This window comes from Papaver somniferum, chromosome 6 (genome assembly GCF_003573695.1).
Source record: "Papaver somniferum cultivar HN1 chromosome 6, ASM357369v1, whole genome shotgun sequence".
Classification (NCBI taxonomy): domain Eukaryota; kingdom Viridiplantae; phylum Streptophyta; class Magnoliopsida; order Ranunculales; family Papaveraceae; genus Papaver; species Papaver somniferum.
The window spans coordinates 114,277,631-114,302,660 of NC_039363.1; the positions used below are offsets into that span (position 1 = coordinate 114,277,631).

Here is a 25,030-nt window from a genome sequence, read left to right on the forward strand (position 1 = left end):
ATTATTGCATCTTGCACGTCTCTAACGGGTCTGTTTTATTTTCGTAGGAATTACTGTTTAGTCCAGTTTTTCATGACCCAGTTAATGGCTAGTCCACTCGTGAAAAACATTTACTTCTGGACTAAATTATTTACTCTCTAGTCCAAAAACTTCTTGGAAATTATAAAGTGTATTGTTTAAATAAAATACCCTTCCAGGTCTATTTAGTATCAACACATGTAAATGTTACTAGTAGTATGTTCCTACATACTAGTAATATCAATACAGCGATACTACATATTAATATGTACTATACTAGCAGTAACAAAAATATCTTACTAATTTGTTACTAGTGAATTAGGTAACTACTTTACTATACTAGTAATAAATAGTATACTAGTTACTACTACTACTAGTATACATATCAATATATAACATACTACATATCAATATGTAGTATCATTATATACATAACATGACAGTGTTGAACATGAAATATTGATACTACATATTAATATGTAGTATCAATATCAATATGTAGTATCATTATATACATAACATGACAGTGTTGAACATAAAATATTGATACTACATATTAATATGTAGTATCAATATATAACATACTACATATCAATATGTAGTATCAATATTAATATGTAGTATTAATATAATATATCAATATGTAGTATCAATATATAACATATTGCTACTAGTACCAGTACTAGTTACTATTAGTATATTACTAGTATACTACATACTACATACTACATATTGACGATATACTAGTAACTAGTATACTACATACTACGTATGTTATTACTACATACTACATATGTAGTAACATATGTATTAATATACGCAATATTATATGTTAGGATTAGTAGATAATTTTACTCTCTTCAAAAAAAATTTGGACTAGGGAGTAAATATATTTTGCCGCTGGACTAGCCAATAACCCTGATCGGGTTTACTGGACTAAACAGCAAAGTCCTCTTTATTTTTTCCATCTTAGTTCCGAAAAGTTATATCTGTAACCAGTGCCAGCAGCGGTACCCATTCATCTAAGCCCGTGAAGTCCACAGTTTATCCTATTAACCGTGAAAACAAGCCCAGCAATCCATCAAATTTCCATGTCAGTATGTACCAACAGAGAAGCGCAAACAAATTGTTATGCCAAACATTTGATGAAGAAGATCCCGAAGGTCGGTTGTTTCAAGCACAATTAGTTTTTGAGTTTCGTAAAATTCCACCGGAAAATTTTGTGAAGGTAGCTAGTAATCACCTTGTTGGTAGTCCGTCCAAATGGTACAAGTGGATGCAAGATTATATTTCGGGATGTTGGGAGAATTTTTTTCCTTGCTTTATTGAAGTGTTTTGGAAGCGAGGATCCAGCTCTTGCATTAGCTAATTTGTAACAAAATTTAGACGAAAGTCGCGAATATTGGAAGTCTGCTTTCCAAAAGTTTAAAGAGCATCAAGGAGCTAAAGTCATGAATCCACAACCTGTTGCAACTACATCTCATTTTTGGAGGACAACCTACAGTAGTGCCACTAGTAAGAATATTAAGATTGAGATGCTGTTGTCGTTCGACATCCACAATGAGAATGTTAACACACCCGATATTAACGCTTAGTGAGCACCGGGATTCAGTGGTTCATCCTCATCTTGTGGAGTTTAAAGGATGTCCTTGTGTTGCGCGTTCTGAACTGATAAACTGTCATCATTGTAATGATCGGAGTAGTGGTGGTTCTTGTAGTTGTTCTGTTAAGGTGCATCTGTATATATTAAAGGATAAGGTCAATCAAGTTTGGAGTAAAGGGGAGATCTTCGATATTCAAATTGAGGAGGAAGGCGTAAAACGGTTCTGTTGGTAGTTAGGCGCAAATACTACTAAACCTCCTCCTCTTACTCGTATGCTAAGTTTCTCTGATCAGTTATTATTGTATTGGTTTGATGGCAAATGTGTTACATTCTACAATTTGCAAACGGAACACCTCAAAGTCGTACAATGCTCTGGTAAGTGGGCTCGTAATAATTTTGAAAAGAAGAAGGGAGATGAAAGCCTCGTGAGTGGAGCTTACCCAGGCGATTATCAGCTGCACGCTCAAGTGGAGAACATACTTTCTCTGAAAATCTTCCTTCCTAAAGGAGCAATTAGGCGATTTTATTCTTGGGGTGATTTCAGAGAGAATGTGGCACATAAGGGTAATATATTTTCAGGTTGGCTGGGTGCGGTAAGGGAGTTGGTAAAAGTTTATGGTTTCTTCTAGCTAGTGTTTTTGCTATCATTTGGCATCACCAACACTGGGCAGTTCACTATTCCAACTTTTAAGTTTATCAGCTGGATTTTTCATTTTTATTGTTTTTCTAACACAACTGTATAAAGTTGGTGGATCATAAAGGTGATGTTTTTAAAGGCCGACAGAGTGACATAAATTCTCATAAACAAGATTTCAAAAAACTCCAAAAAGTTACACAGTGTAAAATTGGAAGAAATCATAAGCCGGCTAAGGTTAGTAAATGTCAAAAGGAAATATCCATTCCTTTGTCTGTATTCTCTCATTCTTTGAAATAATCACTGATGCTTTCTTTCTGATCATTATTTAATGTGTTGGGTAGTAGGAATTATAAATTGGATGAGTTTCTGAAATACTTAGGGGATTTTGATGAACCCAGAGAGAAGAATGTTTTCCATCAAGATTGTGTCTGTTTTCTTCTGGGTTTTAGTTTTTGTTTGTGTTCTTGGAATTGGTAAAGGTAGTTTTATTAAGTATAATACTGATGCTCGTATTGTTGAAGGGAAATTGAATGTTCATTTGGTTCCACATTCTCATGATGATGTTGGATGGTTAAAGACAATTTATCAGTATTATGTTGGATCCAATAACTCTATACAGGTTTGTAACTTGAAGAATTTAAATCTAATTTGATGATATTTGAGCTTTCTTTTTTCTTCAAATTTTTGTTTGTTGATTGAATTTGGTGGTTTTGATCAGGGTGCCTGTGTGGAGAATACTTTGGATTCAGTGGTCGAGTCTTTGATTCGGAATCCTGATAGGAAATTTATTTTTGCTGAACAGGTAATTTTATACTAATTGATACTGATTTTTGGTTGTTGTTATCTTGATTTACTTCTTACTGTTGGTTTTTCTTAAGCTTTACTATTGACATTGTATCTAGGGATCACATGCTGACAACATATGGTTCAATCTTATTCTACTTGATAATAGATCATTCTCTAAATGACACTAGCCTTTACATCATCTTACTCTGAGCCTGTATGAGAGTGTAAGAAATGGTAACCATGTACGCATAGGGAATTAGGGGCATAGTGTGCATTTTTTGGGCATGATGGAAACAGCTAAAACGTCCAAGACGAGTAATTTGATGCCTCGTTGCATAGGGTAGAGCTGATTGGCACTCTTACCTTCAACCTAGGTGTTCTTTAGTAATTGTAGATAACACAAGTATGGACAATCTAACCTGTCAAATTGTAGACAGTTTTTGCACCATCTCCCACCAAAATTAGTTCTTCTCCATATTTTAGCTTCAGCAAATGCTAATCTACTAGTTTCCTACCATCAAAGAATATGCCAATACTCGATTTCGTTAAGTATACCTTTTATGTTATTATTACTTTTTGCAGTGCTGTCTAGTTTTGTGTAGGAATCTAAGTTTTTCTCCCGGTTCTGGCTAATAGGCATTTTTCCAACGATGGTGGATGGAGCAAAATGAGCAAACACAGGAAATAGTGAGGAAGCTAGTGGATTCAGGCCAGCTTGAGTTCGTGTGAGTATTGTAAAAATCGATGTGTTTGACTTTCGTATCTTTGTGATAGGCTGTAATTGACATATTTTGGATCAGAAATGGTGGCTGGTGTATGCATGATGAAGCAGCAAAGCATTACATAGATATGATTGACCAAACCACTCTAGGCCATCGACTTATAAAGCAGCAATTTAACAAGACACCTCGTTCTGGATGGCAGATTGATCCATTTGGACACTCAGCTGTGCAAGCTTACTTACTCGGGGCCGAGGTAAAAGCTCCATGTCCCAGTCTTCGTTTCACTTGTCTGCAAGCGTCATATGAAATAGTGGTTTACGTGGATTTTGAAAATCTCACCTTTTATATTATTCTGATTACTGAATGATACTTGGGATTTCTGTAGCTTGGTTTCGATTCTTTGCATTTTGCCAGAGTTGATTACCAGGACAGAGCACAACGCAAGTTGGATAAGTCTCTTGAAGTTATATGGCGCTGTTCTAAGACTTTCGGTTCTTCTGCTCAGGTGAGGAACTCTATTTTTGCCGTGAAATCCCTTTTCTTTCTCTCTCTCTCTCAATGGCTAATTTTTGGATTTGCAGATTTTCGCCAACGCTTTTCCTGTCCACTATTGCGCCCCATCTGGCTTCAATTTTGAAGTGAGCGGTAACGTTGAACCTGTGCAGGTACCATTTCTCAACAATATGTGGTCGTGTTGTACTTTAAATTGATTAACTTTTAAAAGTATCAGACTCTTTCTTAACATATTGGACTTACAGGATAATCCTCTTCTATACGACTTCAACGTTGCTGAACGTGTAAATGATTTCGTCGGTGCTGCCATTGCTCAAGTATGCTTCACAGTTCATAAAACTTTCATTCTGAAATTTATATTTGAATATTTCCGATCTATCTTGTTGAGTATGGAGTTGGAGCTGTTTTTTTATTGTTCATGCTTTTTTAGATGGGTGGTTCCCTAATTATTGAATCATGTTTAACAGGCAAACGTCACGCGTACGAATCATATCATGTGGACAATGGGAGATGATTTTGAGTACCAGTACGCTGAATCTTGGTTCAAGCAAATGGGCAAATTAATCCACTATGTTAACAAGGTATAGTGGATAGAAAGATGCGTGCAGACTCACAACCTCTTTCGAGAATACAATTTTTTTTCAAGCAGCCCATAGAGAAGCTGTCGATATTTATAATTTAAATTAATTTAGTGCATGTGTATGTAACTGATGCTAGTTTAACAGGATGGCCGAGTTAATGCATTGTATTCTACTCCATCAGTTTACACTGACGCTAAAAACGCAGCAAATGAAATTTGGCCACTGAAAACCGATGACTACTTCCCGTGAGCATTATTATTCCTCATCGATAAAACTACTTTGATTAGTATTTATTTTTGTTTTATCTAACTTGAATATTCATACAGGTACGCAGACAGTGCAAACGCTTATTGGACAGGTTATTTTACAAGCCGACCTGCACTCAAGCGACATGTTCGTGTGCTGAGTGGATACTCTTTGGTATTATATCTTACTTATGTTTATGTATCAATATGCAGCAAGGAGTGTCTTGCGTCAGATTAGAGACACGAAAAAGCTTTACTAACTAGAACTGTATGGTATCAAATAGTCTGAAAATCTGAAATGTGCCAAGGATGGATTCTCCAGACCTTCTTTCCCCATGAGATATTTTTGTATTTTGTTTCTTTGTTGGGTTTAAAGTAACTTAATAAAGTTAAAGCTAAAAATATGGGCTAAAAGAATGTATTCTTAAAATAGGCTGCCCGTCAACTCGATTTTCTATCTGGAAGGAGGTCCTCTGGTCCTACTACATTTAGCTTAGGAGATGCCTTAGGAATTGCACAACATCATGATGCTGTCACTGGCACTGCAAAACAACATACAACTGATGACTATGCAAAGCGGCTTGCTATCGGGGCTTCTGAGGTTTATTGCCAACTCTTAATCATTTCCCTGCAGTTTTGTTTTTTTGCTTTATTTATTTCACTTCCTGTAAACAGTTATTTACTTATGTCTATTCAATTGTGATAACTACAATAGGCAGAAGCTGTTGCAAACTTGGCTTTGTCTTGCTTGATAAATTCAGGACAATCATGTGCAACTCCTGACATGAAATTTTCCCAGGTAAGACACCTTTAGATCTTTAATTGCAATGAGAAATGCTGGCCAGTGTCTGCACATGCTTGAGTGTGAACGGAAATTCCTTGACCTATTGTTTTGTAGATAATGGGTAGTCTTAGATATCAAAATTTAGACAATAATCAATACCAACCCCTACACGGTAGATATGGAAACATAAAGGTAAGGGTTCTATAGGAAGTCTTTCAGCTGCTTTGGGTTTTCGGGAACATGGAGAGAACCGCTGAACGCCTGAAACGTTATATTTTGGGGACCATTAAATTTTTTTCATTTTTCACAAGTATAGTAGTGATATTGTGACCAATATCTTACAAGAAACAGTGTGGCTAAATGTAATAGGATACGTCAATTTTCGGTTCATTTCAGAAAAGGTATGTTTAGAGGTTGCATTTTGTTAGGGTTCTAAACCAAAATACTGTAACAGAATATGTAAGTATTAGAACCCTAAGAAATCCTTTTTTATGGGGATTAGCCACCTCTGCTGTGTTTAAACAATAATAAAACTGAGTTTTTGTACCGATTGAAGTGTCTTTACAAGCTCAGAGATTTAGTATTTATATCTAATCAAACTTGGATATCAAGTATTAACTAAACTTGTCTAACAATTAAAGAAGTCTATCCAAACAACGAAACTACTGGATTAAACTAAGCATGAGTAAATAAGGAAACTAATATGCCACGGAGTTGGCACCGCAACATCCTACCCTGCTCGAAAAATTGCTTGTCCTCAAACATCAAAATCTGGAAAGTGTAAGAGTAGTTCATCAGCATCTTCCCAAGTAGTTTCCTCCGTTGGATGATCTTTCCACCTGATCAACCATTTAGTGCCTGCATGATTCCCTCTCTTGAACATTTTACATTCCAAAATTTTATCCGGTTCCACTTATCACAATCAACTGTGACTAGCAAATTTGTATATACAACAATTAAAGAGCCAAGTTTCAGTTTCAGTTTTGAAACATGAAACACTGGATGGATACGACTTGTAGTAGGTAAGTCCAACCTATAAGCCACTGCACCAATCTTCTCTAAAATACGAAAAGGGCCATAAAATTTAGGAGAAAGTTTAAAGTAAGCTTGAGTGGAAACTGTGCTTTGTCTGTATGGTTGTGTGCGAAGAAAAACCAAGTCATTAACTTCAAAATTTCGCTCAGTACGATTGGTATCAGCCCAAGTCTGCATTCTTAATTGAGCAGCTTGTAAATGTGATTTCAAAAGATTTAAAGTATGATCTCTTGCACGTAGATTAGAATCAACAACACTTACAGATGTAGAACATGGTAAATAAGATGAGATTGTTGGTGGTGGATGACTGTAAACTGCTTGATATGGAGTCATCTGAATTGCTGAATGAACATTTGTGTTATATCACCATTATGCCCATGGTAACCATCTTGACCAATCACTAGGTTTTGTTCCAGTAAAACATCTTAAGTAGCATTTCAATGTTCTATAAGTTACCTCTGTTTGCCCATTTGATTGGGGATGATATGCAGAACTACTGCATAATTTGGTATCCAGCAAAGCAAAATGTGCCTCCCAAAAATTGCTCATAAATATGGGATCACGATCACTGACAATACTTCTTGGCATGCCACGAAGACGCACTATTTCACGCACAAATGTTTCAACAACAGAGCTGGCATAATAAGGATGTGCGAGGGCAATAAAATGTGCATATTTAGATAATCTATGCACTACCACCAGAATAGAAGTTTTCGATTTGAAGGTGGAAATCCATCAATAAAATCCCATTGATATGTCCAACTATATATCAGTAGGTATAGGTAAAGGACTCAACAGTCCTGGAGGAGCTATTGCCTCAGACTTATTACGTTGACAAATATCACAGTGAGAGATAAAGTTTTTAACTGAAGTTCTCATACCTTTCCAGTAAAATCTTTGTTATAAACGCTTGTAGGTGCGTAAAATTCCAGAATGACCACCTATAGGATTCGAATGAAACTCTTCAGGTAGTTTAGTGCACCAGTAGAAGATGATGGTACAACTATATGACCTTTGGAATGTAAAACTCCATCGAGAGTTGACGGACATATGGCATATGAAAAATTGAGCTTACAATTAGCATTGTCACTTAAGTGTTGAATAAGAACACTCAATGTCGTGTCATTACGATAATCTTGTATAATATTAGTAAGACCAGAAAATTTGGCGCAAAAACTAGAAAAACAGAGCCTTGAAGATGTGATAGGGCATCAGCTACAATGTTCTCTTTTCCTTGACGAAAAATGATCTCATAATCATATCTTAATAATTTCGATAACCATTTCTGTTGTTCTATGGGAGATAATTTTTGATCCAAAAAACACTTGAAACTACGATGATCTATATATATCTTGAAATGTCTCCCATGTAAGTATGGTCGCCATTTTTGAACTACAGAAACAATAGCAAGCGTCTCTTTATCATAGATAGAGAGATTTAAAAAAATTCCAGATAAAAGCTTACTGAAATATGCAATGGGTCTATTTGATTGCATTAGAACAACACTTAATCCATTACCTGAAGCATCACATTTTAACACAAATTTCTTTGAGAAACCTGGAAGTATTAAAACTGGTGTGGTAGTTAGAGCTTGTTGTAGTCATTTGAAAGCAGCAGTGGCCTTGTCATTCCAAACAAAAGCATCCTTTTTGAGCAACTGATTCAATGGTGCACTTATTTTCCCAACATCTTTTACAAACTTTCGGTAATAGCCAGCTAAGCCCAAAAAACCTCTTAGTGCCTTAATTTTGGTAGGAATTGGCCATGATAGAATGCATTGTATCTTGTCATTCTCAACTGATACTCTTTCAGAAGAAATTACATGTCCCAAATACCAAATAGAAGTTTGAGCAAATGCACACTTTGATTCCTTAACAAACAGCTTATTGGTACGTATAATTTTAAACACTAAAGATAAATGTGTGATATGATCAGCAAGACTCTGATTGTAAATCAAAATATCATCAAAGAAAACAAGCACGAACCTGCGTAAATAAGGCCTGAAAATATGATGCATGAAGCTCTGAAAGGTGGCTGGTGCGTTTGAAAGACCAAAAGGCCTAATAAGAAACTCGTAGTGACCATCATGAGTGCGAAATGTTGTCTTTGGGATGTCTGGTTCATGTACTCTGAGTTGATGATATCCAAAACGAAAATCCATCTTAGAGAATATGGTTGCACCATTTAATTCATCTAACAATTCATCCACCATTGGAATTGGAAATCTATCTTTGATAGTCAATTTATTTAAAGCACGATAATCCACACATATTTTCCATGAACCATCATTTTTACGTACCATTATGATATGAGAAGGATAAGGACTAGAGCTAGGTTGAATGAAACCATCTTATTGTCATTCAGATACAATTTTTTCTATCTCATCTTTCTGAAAGTGTGGATAACGATCTGGTCGCAAATTAATAGGAGAAGAACCAGGATGTGACGAAATATGATGATCATGCAAACGTTTAGGAGGAAGAATAGATGGAATATTGAAAATATCTTCATATTCAGAGAGTAACTGTTGAATCTTAGGTGGCACAGCTGAAGTAGCATTAATTGCAGTGTTTAATGATGATAGCTGAAGAAGAAAACCATAATTCTCTCGGCAAATAAACGTTGCATTGGAGAAGCATCCATAATCATTACAGAGGAAGAATTATTTCCAATTAAAATGACATCCTCATCATCAATTTTGAACTGCATTTTCAACTTGTCGAAATCCCATGTTATTTGTCCCAAAGTACGTAGCCATTGAGCACCGAAAACTGCATCACATCCGCTGATGTCTAAAAGATGAAAATCAACCAGAAAAGTATAATTTTGCAACTTAACCGACACATTGAAACAAGAGCAATGAGTATGCAATTGACCTCTGTCACCTATTGTGACACATAAGGAAGAATTTTTTGATTCAATCCTATAACCACACTGTTTGGAAAGAGATGGATGAATAAAATTATGTGTAGCTTCTGAATCAACTAGAATTTTAAGAGGTTTAGCTTTTTTATAGCATGTAATTCTCATTGTATTAGTAAAAGTAGAACCCATTAGAGAGTTCAAAGAAATTTTAAGTTCTTGTTCCTACTGAACAACATCACTATCATTAGTCACATGTACTCTTTTCATTAAAAGGCTGATTAACGCTGTCAGTAATATCTGGAACAACATCTAAAATTAACAATCTAGGTTTTGCACATAAATGATCAGGATTATAAAAATCATCACAATTGAAACAAAGACCTTTGTCTCTTTTCTCTTTTTGTTCTTCCCATGATAATCTCTTAGCTCCAAGAGGTAATGTATTTTTCCTGTGCTGTGAGTTTGTAGTTGTTGATGGCCTGAATTGATTTGTATGATAATAAGGTTTTGAAATAGAAGAAGCTGAAAGTATAGTATCCTCTTGTTGTATAGCTTTTTTGAAAGCCTCAGGCAATGATTTCGGTTCAAGCAAACTCAAAACCAGTACCAATATCAACTCGTAAAGCAACAATAAATAGATCAATGAGATATTGAGTACGAAGATCATGCACAAGATTTAATAATCTCTCAAATTCATAAATTAGTTCTCGAACAGTACCTGTTTGAGATAACTTAGTCAAAGCAATGTTAGGATTGATATACTTATAATCTACAAATCCGTTACAAAGCAAAGAACAAAATTCTTCCCATGTTGGCGTAGTAAGAGACTTCTTAACCCATTGATACCAAGAATTTGCATCACCTTCAAGATGAGCAGCAACTATTGGTATTTTAAAATTCTCAGTTACCCCATGTAAGTTGTAATATTGATCAGCTTGAAAAATCCATCCTTCAGGATCAACTCCTTCAAAAGTTGGAAACTTTAAATTGATTGTACCAGTGCGAATAGTGGCAACAGTTTCAGTTCCGCCATTACCATTAATAGTATGCTGATATTGAACACCATGATGGCTTTGCTTTTCAGTCTTGAATATCTTTGTAATAGCTGTTGTAGTAGCTTTTGTAAATTCAGCTATATCTTCCTTACGATTAGCTCTATCAATACCTTCTTGTACCTTAGCTTTCTCAAGATCTTCCATACATTGTTTGGTTAAAGCATCTACAAAATCATGTATCTTATCCTTTAAACCCTTAACTTCTTCAGTTATCTAAACAATCGTCATGATAAAAAGAAAATGCTAAAAATCTATGAATAGAACAAACCTTGCTCTGAACCAGGTGTTAGGGTTCTAAACCAAAACACGGTAACAGAACACTAAGTATTAGAATCCTAAGATAAAAATCTCTTTTTTGTGGGGATTAGCCACCTCTACTATGTTAAACAATAATAGAACTGAGTTTTTGTATTGATGGAAGTGTCTTTAGAAGCTCAAAGATTAAGTATTTATATCTAATCAAACTTGGCTATCAAGTATTAACTAAACTTGTCTAAAAATTAAAGAAGTCTATCTAAACAAGGAAACTACTGAATTAAACTAAGAATGAGTAAATAAGGAAACTAATATGTTGAGGAGTTGGCACCGCAACACATTTTGTCAGGATCCTTCAAGCCATTAACCAGAGTGTATTTAATCTTATTCGTTGGTGTCAGCATGCATGACTCGTGAATCATGAGGTATTGTATCTTAAATTGGCGTTCCTTGTTTATGTGTTTCACATAACAGTGTTCTTTGCTGAATATAAGTTATTGTCCATCAACCGAGGAAGATTTACCGGAAGGGAAGGGCTTGGTAAGTATAACTATTCCATGCATATTTTACTAAGGTGAAGACCTCCAGCGACGAATCTCTATGCTAATAACTTTGTATCTTCTGCAGGTTGTGGTAGCTTACAATCCTCTTGGCTGGAGTCGCACCGACATCATTGGGGTTCCTGTGAGTAATTTCTTTTGTGTGTACTAAAACTATAATTCCCTTTTAATTAGTTTATGCGTTCCTAGGAAACAAAGTTCGTTTGTCATTGTTATATTTTCTTCTAATAGTTTTCGATCTCTGCATTCTATTAGGTAAACAATCCCAATCTTTTTGTAAGAGATTCTGCAGGAAACACAATTGGTTCACAGTTTGTGGAGATGGACAATGCCACTAAGAGTTTACAAATCTTTTATACAAAGGTTTACTTATGCGTGTTAGTGAAACAAGCTCCAAAATACTGGCTCTTATTCCGAGTATCTGTGCCACCTCTAGGATGGAATACTTACTTCATCGTTAACCTTAATAAGACGGAAGAAACAAAAGTAGAAAATCTCCATCCAGTTAAGGGTACTGCAGAGAATGATACAGTTGAGATTGGACCAGGGGACTTGAAGATGTCATTTTCATTGGCATCTGGTCAACTTAAGCGAATGGTCAACTCTAAAACAGAGGTAGGTTGTTTCCTGTTTCAAGAGACGAAGGCTGTCTTTGGTGTCTTCGTAGGTGTTTGCAATGACCTAAATATCTATAGTTATCCGAGTTTCATTTCTGTGTCATCCTAAACGGTAAGGAACTCAAAATCCTTATGCGCACGTTTTGATGTTATTGTTGGACTCATCAGGTCGATGTGCCAATGCAACAAAGTTATCTCTGGTATGGTTCAAGCATCGGAGATGGGGATCCACAAGTATGTAGCAACTAATCCCAGTATGAGAATTATAGTTCTATTTTTTGTTAATTCAACGGATTAGTTTGTGGTATGTAATGTGTTAAATCTTTTAGGCTTCTGGTGCTTACATATTTCGCCCAAATGGTGCCCCAGTGTGCCTGTTTCTAGATCAGTAAGCCATTAACTTTATGCATTGATGTTCGCATCGACTTGTCTGATTACCGTAAAGAGTGTACATGTACAATCTTAATTACATAGAAAAACTCACTTGCTATAAATTTCAGGTACCTTTCAAAATCGTGCGTGGTCCACTTGTTGAAGAAGTTCATCAACAGTTCAGCCCATGGATATATCAGGTATCCGGTGATAATGGGTCTGTATTACTTAGCCACACTTCCATATTGTTGATGTATTTAACCACACTTTGGAAGGAGTACTCATATGTTATTTACACTACTCAGGTGACGAGACTTTACAAAGACAAAGAACATGTTGAGGTTGAGTTCACTGTAAGTCTGTTCACTTAGATTCCAAGGATTTGCACTCTGTCACTGTTTCACTTAAGATGATTGCTTCGTTATCCTAGACCCACAGTGTTTCAAGACTGGTTTTTTAAGTACCTGGTTTACAATTTAGTTTACTAAAATGAGTCCACTTCTGACAATTTCCTGGAGAAAAGATTGGCCCAATACCTACAAATGATGGTGTTGGCAAGGAGGTGATTACGCGGATGACAGCCAATATGGATACAAAAAAGATATTTTATACAGATTCTAATGGGAGAGATTTTCTCAAGCGGGTTTGTTTTCAACATAATTTATTTCACTCTAAAAGTATGAGTATGGAACTATGCATCAATACTCATAGTTCCTTGTGTGCTCCTTTCACTTACCTAGTCATCAATACATTTTTATTTATGTTTAAAGCTTATAAAATGCACGGTCGTTAAGTTAACTTATATTTCATCTCAAATATGTAAGTATGATTCTTTGCAGGTTCGAGATTATAGAGAAGACTGGTCTCTTTCAGTTACTCAACCCATAGCTGGAAATTATTATTCGGTTATTCATTTTATTAGTTGACAACATTATGCAATTTCCGCAATTATGTGTATCTTGTTGGTAAAGATAAGGTTCGCAAGAACCTAAAAGTATGCTACCAGTGCAGGTGTTTATGTTTAGTGATCACCTACTCAGAAAGATCGAACTAATTTTTAGTGAACACTAAAAAATATTATGAAGCTAATGTTCTGGCTGCAAAATGTGCATATATGTACAACATTTCTTTTAACGGAAGCTCCGAAAATTTACATCCATGTCAAACAAAACGATTGTGGATGGTTAGGATCCATATTGAACTATTATTTGTTGGTTTCAGCTCAACCTTGGAATATTTACATCGGATAAGAAGTCAGAGTTCTCAGTTTTGGTTGACCGCGGCACTGGAGAAGCTAGCATTAAAGACGAATAAATAGAGATAATGCTTCACAAGTATAGCAACATTCTTATGGTTGAGCAAGTATATGTCCTCACTGTCAGCAAACCTTTTTGTATGTATATGTTTTTGTAACATGCATAGCTTGTAATAACCATAAACAGTGTTCCCAATCTCTTTCTAGATCCCTTTATTCCTTGGATAACATTAATTGGTTATGTTCTTTTACAAAAGGTGTATGATCTTTGATGACGGTAGAGGTGTTGGCGAAGCCCTTGACGAGACTGTATGCATAGATGATACTTGTGAAGGACTTACAGCATGTATACTAACACATTAGGTCATAGATATGAACAGAAAATATTCTCTATAAGGTTTAAAAGCTCTCTGATAATTACTTACCTCTCCAGATACGAGGTACCTATTATATGAATGTCAACCAGTTGGGAACTGGGCAGTGCTGGCGCAGAACGACTAGCCAAGAAATTTATTCTCCACTTCTTTTAGCTTTCACACCCGAGGTACCTCCTAACTTATATCATATAAGAGCTTAGAACTATTTACTCTGATTCCACTAATGGCATTTCAATTTTGCAGGGAAATGAGAACTGGAATACTTCTCATGCTACAAACACAACCTTAATGGATCCGGATTACAGTTTACCTCCTAATGTTGCTGTTATCACACTTCAGGTGATTTTCCTTGTAAAGTTGTATAGTTCGCACACTTTTTATCCCACAAATAGCTGAACCAGTTAGCTTGTTTACTTTAGGAGCTCGAGGATGAAAAGGTGTTACTCCGGTTAGCACATTTGTATGAGGTAATATATGTTGTCCCGTGCTTCTATGTTCTTTAGAAATAAAACCATATTGACACGATATTATTGCTTAAGAGCATAACTGATCTATTTCCCATTTGTCCTATATTCGGTGATTATAAAGGTTGGAGAAGATTCTGAGTATTCAACTACATCCAGTGTGGAGCTGAAAAACATGTTTAGCAAAAGAACGGTTCGTTCATATCAGATTCTTCAGTTACCTACATTATACAACTACATACATTCATGTACTCTACATATTATAGTTTTCCTGGATATATTTTTTTACTGCTTCAGATCAAGGAATTGACTGAGACAAGCTTATCTACAAACCAAGAGAAGTCAGAAATGAAAAAGATGAAGTGGACGGTGGAAGCCGAAAACAACTAACCATCTACTCCCAGGAGAGGCGGCCAACAACCTTCCAGCAAAAGAGGTGGTCCAGTCGATGCGTCAACCCAAATTTTGGAGTTGGGTCCGATGGAAATCCGCATATTCTTGATTGGGTTCTAAGATGCAAATCCCTTTGTACGGTTTAGCTGAAATAATTATATAGAATAATAACCTTGGCTCCTTATCAGCTGACCTTGTTCTCAACAAACTTATATTTATCAATAAGAGAGTTTCCATGACCATCTATGTCTTTTTATTCATCCATCGCAGCCAGTGAGTCAGATGAGGTTGTTAAGTATTTTAGTTCACATACTGTATGGGTAGGCGTACTGGGTATGTGCACCATAAGCTTCTGAATTTCGTGAACTGTTGGGGATACGCGTACCATAAAGTTTTGGAGCTCGTGAACTGGGATGGTAAGCTTACCAGGTACGTGTACCATGAGGCCCTTACCTCTTGAACCAAAGGGTGGTACAAGTTCCCAATACATGTACCTACGTAACCTGATTCACGAACGACTTTTTGGGTCCCTATTTTTCCTTCTTTGGTTCAGTATTTTAGGGACGGGTTTCCAAGACGACTACGATTCTTGTTGGCCAAATTTGTAACTTATAGGTTGTTAGGCCTTGCGAAGAGTTGAAGAGAGTAAATTACAATTGTATAAATTTTGGGGTAAAAAACTAGGGTTTCGTGATGAGAGCATATATTGGTGAGGAACAAGAGACAAGGTTATCTTCTTGAGGAATTATTGCGGTACAACCAAGGGTTTACATGTTGTATGTGTTGTTGAACCACTATAATTCTTGTGTCTAATGAGTTGATTTCTCTTTCTCGTTTGTTACTAGAAATAACCCGTGCCGTAATGACACGGTTTTGACCTGAATTATGACTTATATAAAAATATTTTTTTTCTACTAATCGATTATTTCCGGGATAGTTTATATTATTTTGTTTCAAGTCAAAATAATGTCTGTGCATACACTACATAACAGAATCAGCCATATAAGACTCGGAAAAGCCAACAACTGAATCATTCAAGTAATAGTGTATGTATATATCTCACTTCCCATCAAATTCACCTTGCCACTGAATCATACATCTACTCATTCTTTTGTGATAGTTCGTTATTCCAATAAATGCTATAAAAACTTATTGTAATGATTTCACTTTGAACCGTTGAATAGAAGGAGTAGATGTATGGTTAGGTATTCTCGCCCCTTGTAATATTTTTAGTATTTAATATTTTATTTAATATCTTGATTTATGAGGAGATCCATTAATTAATAATAAATTTACATTCATAAAGAAAGAGGCTACAAATATTGCATCCGTCAGATGTCAATTGTTGGGATGAGACTGGGATGATCGGATGCAATGTTTGTCTCTCAAAATGTTATCCGACCGTCCAAGGATCAAACCCCTTCTTTTTTGTATTATAGATTGTTGCTTGTGCTTAGTTTACTTATTAATCATCATAATATTCCAAGATCCTGTTTATTCCGTGTTTGTTAGAGTTCTATAAGAATCGTGCGCACCAGTTCGACTAGGATTTCTCGACAAATGGTATCAGAGCCTTGAGATTTTGGTACGATTGGAGTGGGATTTATGGGTGATAATAACGAAGTATGGTAGCTAGGGTTAAAGTTTATAATGGGAAAAACTTTACGTTTTGGAAGTCTTTGATGGAAGATTATCTATACGAGAAAAAACTTGTTGTTCCACTAGGCAGAGTCGCGAAAAAGGGAGCACTCACTGTCAGCATACCTTTTTGTATGTATATGTATTTGTAACATGCATAGTCTGTAATAACCTTAAACAGTGTTCCCAATCTCTTTCTTGCTCCCTTTATGCTTTCTCAGATAATAGTAATTGGTTATATTCTTTTGTAAAAGGCGTATGATTTTTGATGACGGTAGAGGTGTGGGTGAAGTATGCGTATATGCTTGTGAAGGACTTCCAGTATGTATGTTAACAATGGGTCATAGATGTGACTAGAAAACATTCTTGTAAGGTTCAAAATATATCTCTTAATTACTTAATTCTCCAGGTACGAGGCACCTATTAATATGAATATCATTCGGTTGGGAATTGGGAAAAGCTGGTGCAGAAGGACTGGCAAAAAAATTTACTCCCCATTTATTTTAGCTTTCACACTTAAGGTACCTCTGTACTTAAATCATATAGGAGCATAGAACTATTTTTCACTTTTCAGCTAATGGCATATCATTTTTTATATGGGAATGAGAACTGGAATGCTTCTCATGTAAGAAAATCGACTTCAATGGATCCGGATTACAGTTTACCTTATAATATTGCAGTTATCACTCTTTGGGTGATTTTTCCTCGTCTTTATAGTTTGGACACTTTTTCTTCCCCGCATAGTTGAAACAGTTAGATTGTTTGTTTTGGGAACTTGAGGATGGAAAGGTGTTACTTCTGTTGGCACATTTATACAAGGTAAAATATGTTGGGCCATGTTTCTCTATTATTTTGGAAATAAAATTGTATTGACACAGTATTGGAATAGTTATTGGTGAAGAGCATAACTGATCTCCTTCCCATTTATTCTGATTCTGGTGATTATGAAGGTTGGTTCTGAGTATTCAACTACGGCCAATGTGGAGCTGAAAAAGATGTTTGGCAAAAGAATGATTCGTAATACTCAATTACCTACTATATATAACTGTATACATTCTGGTTCTCTACATCTTATAGTTTTCCTAGCTAAAAATTTGTTGCTTCATATTAAGGAAGTGACAGAGACAAGCTTATCTGCAAACCAACATAAGTCAGAAATGAACACATTGAAGTGGATGGTGGATGGTGATTGTAGAAACCATTTACCCCCATAAGAGGCGGCCAACAACCTTCCAGCAAAAGAGGTGGTCCAATCAATGCGTCAACCCAAATTGTCGAACTATGACCAATGGAAATTTTCACATTCTTGATTCGATTCTGAGATGTCAGTCCCTCTAGAACCGTCTTGTATAATGGTCCGGCTAAGCTATTTCCCAGAGCCTCACATAATTGTTTTAATGTTTTTTTTAATTATTTTTTAGAAGCATAAGAATGACGTTTGTTTTGTATGTACTGTTTTCCAGTTCCATCTAGCTATCTACTTTTGTACTTTTTTATGTAAGAACATTTGAAATTAACGAATTAAGCATTCTTCAAAGTAATTTAAATTGCTTCCTTCCTAGTAAATTCGTATAAAATATGATGAATATCAATATGTCATTAGAAAAAGATCAAACTTTGATCCAAATCCTTTTTTTTATTTATTAATTTCCCGAAGCATATTATATTGATTTAAACTAAAAAGAGATTGCGCGTGGATACGTTAAAACATGGAGTCATTGATTTTATGTAATCTTAAGAAGTAGGGGCTACATATTCCCAAAAGTTAGTTTCAAAATATCTCTGCTGACTTATGTCTGCCGCCTGGTTTGTTAGTGCATCAGCCGTTTGGTTGGCCTCTCTATAAATATAGTGGATTGCATGATGCATAATGGACCGCCGTAGGCCTATGATTTTGTTGATCATATTTGGAAGATACAATGATGTCTCGATCGAGATTGTGAGTTGAAATGAATGAGATTTTTGTGAATTATAATCTAAGAAAACTTCGGACCATTGTCTGTTGGAAGCTGTTCTGACCACCATAAGCATGACCCATGTTTCTGCCACTAAAATCATGGTTATTTCTAGAGGTTGTGCCATTGCTATGATCGGGTAGTTGTGGAATTTTTGCAGGAAAATCTCACTCTAAGTTTGATGTTACAATTAACGGAAAAAGTATATTACAGCAAAAATCATCAAACTGGAAAAGACCAAAACATCAAGTATCAACTTTTTGAAATCAAGATCCATGTTAGAGCATCGCTCGGTTGAAACCATAAGTATTGATATGTCAAACTTGTTATCAATGTTAGATGACCTAAACTATATCTTGATTTATACTCTCTCTGACCAAATTTATAGACATAGTTTTTGGTTGTCCATTTATATAGACATAGTTTTGTTTCATGTATAGTTTTTTTTACATGGATACTCTTATTTAAGATAGTAGTATTGCACCAACTTTAATTTATATTTCTATTTTTCACCACAAAGTAAGGTGTAATATAGGAAAGAAGATAGATACTTTTGAAATTCATATATTTTTCTTAACCTAAGATATTTGACGTTTTCACCTATATAACTTGCGCGAAGCGAATAGTATACTAAAGTCAGTCTCGACCTAGAATTAGAGCATGGTAGTTGAGTACCAGAAATCACTGAATACCCTCGAAGATTGAAATATGAAGAACAACAAATACATGTGCGAGAGCTTCATAAAAAAGGTATGTGAAGACTGACTATCTTTTACTCATTATTTCTACTAAAAATAACTTCAAACAACTAAGAATACACGATGTGTAAAAAAAGGCAATTGTCCGGAAGAAGATCTAAAATCTTGAATATGATGCTAGATAAATTATTAGAAAGAACTTAAAACTTTCCAAACAAATGAGTTAGTTAACAAAAAAAAATTTGTAAACTATGAAAAGTTTTTCCTTGAAAATTAAAGAAGAATGAATTAGTCCAAAACCAATAGTGTATTAGGTTGACTCATTAATTTTAATATTCTATGAACTCGGGTGATGAATTTGTACTCGTTAGAAAGAAAATAAAATTAAAATCTTTATAGGTTCGAGAATACAAATTGAAATGAAGTATTCAACCTTTTGGTTCGCGAACTCAAATGCTCAAAAAGTCGTTAGGGAATCTTTCTTGTACTAGGTTCGCGAACTCACCTTTTTAGGTTCACAAACTCAACTCACGTTAAGTCTGGGGAGAAGTTTTCTTCACTAGGTTCGCGAATTTACCTTTTTAGGTTCGCAAACTCAAATGTCTAAAAGGTCTCAGAAGAAATTTCTACAATAGGTTTGTGAACTTACTTATTTAGGTTTGCGAACACAATTAACTTGTTGACTTTAGTTTTTTAGTTCTACAAGAAATAGATTCATAAACTCAAAGTTTTGAGCTCGTGAACTCAAATGAGTGAAAATAATTATTAGTAGATTACCAAAAACAAAACTTTACAAACTCAAGAATAAATATGTAAGTCTTGAAATCTATATTAAAACACTTGCGCTTTCTCTCAAGCTTAGTTTCGAGCTCTCGGCGAGAACGAGCTTGGAAGTCGAAACATCACTAGACTTAGCAAAAGCTAAATATATAGATAAACAGAATGGAGAAGAATTATAAAGGAAAGACCGGTCTTCGTTTCTTACCTCGATGAAGTTTCTTCAAATTGATATCTTCATGTGATCTTCAATTTTTCATTCTTCTTGAGTAACTTAGAAAATATTAAGACTATATTACCTATGTTATTCCATACCTAAGTTGACTTTAATAGGCTAAATCAAGAAATAAGTTTTCCATCTAAACTTAACATACCAAGGTACGTGGGTTCAATCGAGTATTCACTCTAAAAAACCTTCTTGAACGATATTGTAAATACATGTTAATATTTATGTTTGAGTCGATGAAATTGAATATTGTTTTGTAACTAATTATTAGAAATAATGTTTCTTATTCATATAAAAAAATTAAAAAAAGGTAATAAATGTTTACCCATATTACAAGTTGTAAATTCTTTGTTACACATTCAAATTCTTTAATTAACATTTCCTTCCATTTTCATATAAAAAGCATATGAGTACATTTACAATTTGTAGTTCTACTAATTTTATTGCCAAAATATTTCCCATGTGTGAAAAATAGAATGTGTAATTATATAAACTTTCGTCTTTGTAGATGAATATCTTTTTACATATATTTTTCAATGCAATATGATTAATTTTCTTTTTGGCATATACTATCATTATGAATTTGGAAAAGACATTTTACACAGATTCTAATGGGAGAGATTTTCTCAAGCGGGTTTGTTTTCACACAATGTATCTCTCGTAAAGTTTGAGTATGAAACCATGCATCTGTGTTAGTTCCTTATGTGCTCATTTCTCTTAATTACCTAGTAATCAATAGATTTTTCTACTTCTGTTTAAAGCTTATAAAATGCGTAGTCGTTTAGTTAAATAATATTTATATCTAAAATATGTAAGAATGATTCTTTGAAGGTTCGAAATTATAGAGAAGACTGTTCTCTTTCAGTTACTCAGCCCATAGCTGGAAATTATTATCCAGTAGTGGCAACGTTTATGTAATTTTCGCAATTATTCTTGTGACTAGAGATAAGGTTCGCAAGAACCTAAAAGTATGCTACTCGTGCGGGATTTTATGTTTAACAATTACCTTCTCAGAAGCTCGAACAATTTCTTAGTAAACACAAATTTTTTGTAGATAACGTTGTAGTTTTAAAATTTACATATATGTACAACATTTCCTCTATTAGGCAAACAATCCCAATCTTTTTGTAAGAGATTCTAAAAGAAACACGATTGGGTCATAGCTAGTGGAGATGGAAAATGCCACTAAGAGTTTAAGAAGCTTTTATATAAAAGCTTGGGATTGTCAGTGAAGCAAGCTCCAAAATACTGGCTCTTATTTGGAGTATTTGTGCCACCTCTAGGATGGAATACTTACTTCATCGTTAACTGGAATAAGACAGGAGAAACATGAGTAGAGAATATCCTACTGCAGAGAATGACACAATTGAGATTGGACCAGGGGATTTAAATATGTCAGGGTAGGTTGTTTCTTAATCCAACAAATGAAAGTTGTCTCTGGTTTTTTTGTAGGTGTTTGTGATGACCTAAATATTAATAAGTATCCGAGTTTCATTTCTATATTTTGCGTAAATTGTAAGGAACTCAGAATCCTCCGACACACGTTTTGATGTGATGATTGTTGGGATTCATCAGGTCATGTGTCAGTTCAACAAAGTTATCTCCGATATGGTTCAAGCACTGTAGCTAGCAATCCACATGTATGTAACATCTAAGATCGGTATAAGAATTTTAGTTCAAGCTTTGGTTAAGTCAACAAATTAATTTATGGTATGTAATGTGTTAAATCTTTCAGGCTTCTAATGCTTATATATTTCTCCCGAATAGTTCCCATGACGTGATTGTTTCTAGATCAGTAAGCCAATAATTTTATGCATTCATTTTTGCGTCGACTTGTCTGGTTACCGTAAAGAGTGTACATGTACGATCTTACACAGAAAAAATCATTTGCTAGATTTGATTTATAAATTTCAGGTACCTTTGAAAATCGTGCATGGTCCACTTGTTGAAGAAGTTCATCAATAGTTCATCCCATGGATATATATCAAGTTTGTGGTGATAATGATTTTGGGTTATTGCTGGTTATAATTTCTTTCTTTCTTTTATTATATTGATGTCTTTAACCACGTTCTGAGAGGAGTATTCATCTGTGATTTACACTACTCGGGTGAATAAGTCTCTTCACTTAGATTCGAAGGATATGCACTCTCTCGATGTTTCACTTAAGTTGACTGCTTCGTTTTCCAAGACCCGCAGTGTATGAACACTGGTTTTTTAAGTACTGGGTTTACAGTTTAGTTATCTCAAATGTGTCCAATTCTGACAATTTCCTGGGGAAAAGATTGGCCCAATACCTATAGATGATGGTGTTGGCAAGGAGGTGATTACGCGGATGACGATGAATATGGATACAAAAAAGACATTTCATACAGTAACTACTGGGATAGATTTTCTCAAACGGGTTTATTTTCACATAATTTATTTCTCTCTAAAAGTTTGAGTATGAAACTATGCATCTGTGTTAGTTCCTTATGTGCTCCTTTCTATTACCTAGTCGTCAATACATGTTTATATTTTTGTTTAGAGCTTATAAAATGCGTAGTCGTTCAGTTAAATAATATTTCATCTCAAATATGTAAGAATTATTCTTTGCAGGTTCGAGATTACAGAGAAGACTGGTCTCTTTGAATTACTCAGTCTGTAGCTGGAAATTATTATCCAGTAAGTGGCAACGTTTATGCAATTTTAGCAATTATTCTTGTGGCTAAAGATAAGGTTCGCAAGAACCTAAAAGTATGATACCCTTTCAGGTGTTTATGTTTAATAATCACCTGCTCAGAAAGCTCTAATCTAATGTTGTGGTTGTAAAATGTGCATATCTGTACATCATTTCCTTTAATGGAAGTTCTGAAAATTTACATCCCTGTCAAACAGAAGGAATGTGGATGGTTCTGATCCATATTGAACTACTATCTAAGAATGTTTACATCGGATAAGAAGTCAGTGTTCTCAGTTTTGGTTGATTGCACCACTTAAGGAGCCAGTGTCAAAGATGGAGAAATGAAGATAATGTTTTACAGGTATTACAACATTCTTATGGTTGAGAAAATAGATGTCCTCACTGTCACCAGACCTTTTTGCATGTATATGTATTTGTAACATGCCTAGCTGGTAATAACCATAAACAACATTCCCAATCTCTTTCTTGCTCCCTTTATGCCTTCACATATAATATTAATTGGTTATATTCTTTTGAAAAAAACGTATGATGTTTAATGACGTTAGAGGTGTGGGTGAATCCCTTGGCGAGAACGTATGCGTAGATGATACTTGTGAAGGACTTACAATATGTATGCTGACATTAGCTCATAGGTGGGACCAGAAAACAATCATGTAAGTTTCAAAAGATCTCTCTAAATTACTTACTTCTCCAAGTACGAGGTACCTATTATATGAATCTCAACCAGTTGGGAACTGGGCAACGTTGAACGACTGGCCAAGAAATTTATTCCCCACTTCTTTTAGCTTCCACACCTGAGGTACCTACGAACTTAAATCATATAGGAGCATAAAACTATTTTTCTCTTATTCAGCTAATCGCATATCATCATTTTCAAGGAAATGAGAATTGTAAATCTTCTCATGTAACAACCTCGACTTCAATGATCCGGATTACAGTTTACCTCCTAATGTTTCAGTTATCACTCTTCTGGTTATTTTTCCTCGTCTTTATAGTTCGGACACTTTTTCTTACCTGCATAGCTGAAACAGTTAGCTTGTGTTTTTGGAACTCGGGGATAGAAAGGTGTTACTTCGGTTGGAACATTCGTACAAGATAAAATATGTTGGCCCATGTTTTTCTGTTCTTTAGATATAAAATTTTACTGACGCGGTATTGGAATAGTTATTGGTGAGGAGCATAACTGATCTCCTTCCCACTTGTTTTGATTCTGGTGATTATGAAGGATTGTGAAGATTCTCAATATTCGACTACGGCCAATATGGAGCTGAAAAATATGTTTGGCAAAATAATGGTTTGTAGTACTCAGTTATCTACATTATATAACTATATACATTCTGGTTTTCCACATCTTATAGTTTTCCAGGCTAAAAATTTGTTTCTTCAGATTAAGGAAATGACTAAGACAAGCTTATCTACAAAACAACAGAAGTCAGAAATAAACACGATGAAGTGGACGGTGAAGACGAGAGTAGACAACCATATAAGCCCAGGAAAGGCGGCCAGCAACCTGCCATCAAAAGAGGTGGTCCAGTCAATGCGTCAACCCAAATTGTCGAGCTAGGTCCATTGAAAATTCTCACATTCTTGATTCGATTATGAAATTCCAGTCCCTACAGAGCCGTCTTATAGACCATGCCATCTAGGTTATTTCCTAGATCCATCTTATTTCTATAGGTTGTGTCACTGCTACGATCGGGTAGTTGAGGAATTTTTTTAGAAAATTCTCACTATAAGTTTGATGTTACAATTAATGGAAAAGATATACTGCAACAAAAGTCATCAAACTGGAAAAGACCAAAACATCAAGTATCAACTCTTTGAAATCAAGATCCATGTTAGAGCGTCGCTCGGTTGAACCCATAAGTATTGATATGTCAAACTTGTTATCAATGTTAGATGACCTAAGCTATATGTTG

At 35.1% G+C, this 25,030-nt stretch overlaps 1 pseudogene; it reads left to right on the plus strand.

Moving 5' to 3' along the window:
* Positions 1 to 2,516: 2,516 nt before the first annotated feature.
* LOC113288930 lies at positions 2,517 to 15,367 on the plus strand (annotated as a pseudogene).
* The last annotated feature ends 9,663 nt before the right edge of the window (positions 15,368 to 25,030 follow it).